Here is a 3883-nt window from a genome sequence, read left to right on the forward strand (position 1 = left end):
AAACAAAATAATAGGAATTTCACAATCATTGCTGTATCACATGTTATCTTCAAATCAACTTAGACTACCAGACATAAACATGCAAAATTGGTCTAAAAAATAAAAGGCAGAATTAAAAAAGAAAAAAAAAAAAAAAGAAAAAATTAAAGCATTAACTGCTCCTTTCAATAGATCAGCAGAAATCATCAATAGTTATCCGAGCTATTCTGCATATGTACACAAATATATCTTTTTCCTTTCTTTCTTTTGTCCTTTTCCTCATCCCAGTTTTTCCTTCCATCGGGTGTTCTTGATCCCACTGTAGTCTGTTAATTTTCTCGAATTTTAATAAATATCACTGTGAAACTCAATTATACTATATTTAGAAGTCTATGAGGCATCTATTCTTAAAATTAGCCAACTCACACTCAACATGTCCAGATCTTCCTGTGTAGATTTCACTGTTTGAAAAACTGCATGTGTATGAGGAGTTGGAAAATCAAGAGTGTCCCTTAACTCAGTGAAATGGGACTAGCAACCACTTTACAAGTTAACTGCATTATTGAAACAAATACTCCCCCATAACACATTTGAAGTAGATCAAACCTAATGTAACATATACCCCTCTACCTCAAATCAAGGAAGGACTGTATTCAAAGTGTGATCAAATAACAAAACAATATTTACTCAAATAATAAAAGTATGTTTTTAGTGTAAATAATTTAAAATATATCAAGTCCCACAATATGTATAGGCAGACAGTAAAAACAACTTCTTGTGAAAAAAAACAGATTTTAACACTTAATGTCTTTTTCATTTTTTCAGCTGATCAAATTTATCAAAATTTAGTTCGACCTAAAAATCAAGGTTAGGGTCCAGGGAGATAGCTCAGTAGAATAAGCACTTGCCTGGCAAGCGCAGGGTCCTGAGTTCAATCCCCAGTATTGCAAAAAAAAAAAAAAGTCAAGGCTTCAAACAAACAAATAATAAAAAATAAACATTTGGGGACCATCCTTAACTTTATTATTTGAAAAAAAAATGCATTTTAATTTTTCACAGCAATAGGGTCTGTTTCCTCAGATTAATACCCTTATCTTGCTTACGCGCCACCAGAACACTAAATGTCATACTACATTTATCAACTATACAATGGAATTACAATATATGGTAAGCAGAGAGCTTCATGTTCCCAGATGTTTCATGTAAGAAAAATCTAAAATAAATATTATTTACTTCCTTTTCCTAGGACATAGTTTAAATGTAATAGTTATTGTTCAAAATTTCCTTATTGGGTGCTTGTGGGTTAGCTCAGTTGTTTAAGCGCCTGAGAGGGCAAACCTTGTCAGGCACAGGGGACTGCGGTTCCAACCCCACCCCAAGTGCCTTATCAGACCGGCACTTAAATCAGCCTGAACCAGCCAAAAAAAAGACCCTTCTCAAAATTGCCTTATTAAGCAGTTTCTTTCCTTTTACGAAGTCTATTGTACCTTTTGATTCTTATTTACTCTTTCAGTTTCTTACACTAGGGAGACAATAGGATGTTCACACATGCAAGTCTGATTTATTTCACTTAGGATTATTGTATCTAGTTGCACCTATTTACCTATAAAAGCCTTGAGTTTATCTTTTTTTATAGCTGAGTAATACTCCATTGTATAAAAGTAGCATATCTTTTTTAGGCATTCCTCAGTTGAAGGGCATTTGGGTTGTTTCCAAGACTTAGCTATTACTTTTTTTTGTTCTCCCCTGCGGAGCCGGGGATTGAACTCAGGCCCTTGCGCTTGCCAGGCAAGCACTTATTCAACTGAGCTATCTCCCCAGCCCCAAGCTATTACTTTTGAGAGTCAAACAAATTTTACTTTCTCTACAACAGCCATTTCAGTTCTACAATCAAAAACTATTTTCCTGTAAGAATGTAAACATTATCAGAAATTAGATTTTTTTTACTGCTACTAAAATAAAGTTTTTCATGTGTTACAGTTTCATCTCTATCAAGAGTATATACTCAAGGATATATACTAAGCTCTTGGATCCCTCCCTATAAACCTAAACTGATCACAATGTTACAGCAAATGTCAATGTAAAACTACTAGCTACCAAAAATATTCAAGTTATGGTAGTAGGCAAAAAAAATTTTTGATTAAATTTCCATATAAATTAATAATTTTGAAACAATTGGAAGGTTATGGGCGATAAAAAATATATTTAACAATATCAATAATCCAGACAATGGAAAACCAAACAATAATGGAAGATCTGATTCAGTTACAAGAGTGAACCTAATAAATTTTACAAACAATCTGTTGATATTTTCTCAGCAGACAGAAAAAGCACTAAACCTAACATCAAACTCACTGCAAGGAACTACTTTACACAACTGAAGAGATGGGAACTCTGAAAGGAAGCAATTTTTGCATTGATGATACTAAAGAAAGGAACACTGAATATAGTGAGACATGATGTGCCCTCACAGAGTTCTGGGAAGCTAGCATGTGGCAACTTCTGTAATCTCAGCACTCTGGAAGGCTGAGACGAGAACAGCAAGCTTGAGCCCATTCTGGACATCTTAGTGAGACACTCTCAAAATAAAAGATAAAAACAAAAGGGCTGGGAATGTAGCTCAGTGCAAAGGTTAGGATTCCATCCACAGCACAGAAAAAAAAAAAAGAAAAAAAAAAGATAGGTAAGATAGAGAGAGAATGTTTGAAAGCAGAAGATGATTGAAGAAATTTCCAGGCTTGCAAGCGAAATTATCATATTCAATCATAACTGTCATCAAATTAAGTACAAAAGAGCTAACAGTTATGATAAAGGCTTGAAAGTGAGTGGTACAGTGAAAGAACCAAGCAACTAAGTAAGACTAGAGAGCGTATGGAGTTTGTCAGGTAAGAATCAGAAATTTAGAGATCTTTTTTTAAAACAACTCTGTAAGGCCACGGATATAACTCAGTGGCACAAGTTCCTGCTTGGTAAGTGCAAGGTCCTGGGTTTGATTTCCCATACAAAAAGAAAAAAAGATTTTAAACAACTATGTAACTACTTTGTTACATTTCTGACATTTTATAGTCTTAAAGGCCAGCAATAAGAAAATCTCTGCCTGAAAAGGATTATCTTCTATATTAATTATGAAAGTTACACCTATGGAGAAAACTTTTAAGAGAGAAATGTAGTTAGGGTTTATCTTGATAGAAAATGCACTCTTTGTACTTCTGTAACATTTACAATTAACAATGTTAAGTCACTGGTATCATTCAAAAGGAGAGATAAAAAAAAAAATCAACTAGGCTACCTTCTAAAAACCAAGCATTAACATTCGTTAGTAAATTCCACCTGGTCTTATATCAAGAGACTAAAATATTTTAGCATCAGTTGAAAAAAAAAAAAAAATCTAAGATGCCTCCCAAAAGGAGGATACTGAGAGTTCTATAGATCAGCCTCAATAGTAAGATTTCAAACTATTAAAAAATGCTTATAAATAAATGATGAATAGGGCAAATGACTGCTTTATGTTGCTAAAAATGATTACAAAAAGGTTAAAAAAAAAAACAAACTAAATTTCTTACTAATGCATGGGAAAAAAACATGCATGCTGGTAGGATCATGAGACTGACTACAGGCAGAAGCTGCAAGCCCTGTACCTAAGCTTTGCTGAAATTTTGGACACTACTGATGTTAAGGCACTGAAATTGAATTATATTGATTTTATTATAACAATTTTTGTGCAGCAGAAATCCCACTCACTGGTCTTACATGCATCTGACTTTTATTCAGAGAACAGCAATATTTTCTATTTTCTCTCTTGATTTTGAATCAAAAAAACTACTGTGGGGGGCCGGGGAGATGGCTCAGTGGAATAAGCGCTTCCCTGGCGAGCGTAAGGGCATGAGTTCAATCCTCGGTTCCG

At 34.0% G+C, this 3883-nt stretch overlaps 1 protein-coding gene across 10 annotated transcripts in view; it reads right to left on the reverse strand.

Annotated features, from left to right (window-relative positions):
- Kiaa1468 (KIAA1468 ortholog) overlaps positions 1-3883 on the reverse strand; it is a 117300-nt gene that overhangs the window by 112197 nt on the left and 1220 nt on the right. The window lies entirely within an intron of this gene.

Source organism: Octodon degus, unplaced genomic scaffold, assembly GCF_000260255.1.
Source record: "Octodon degus isolate 3935 unplaced genomic scaffold, OctDeg1.0 scaffold00097, whole genome shotgun sequence".
In the NCBI taxonomy this organism is placed as follows: Eukaryota; Metazoa; Chordata; class Mammalia; order Rodentia; family Octodontidae; genus Octodon; species Octodon degus.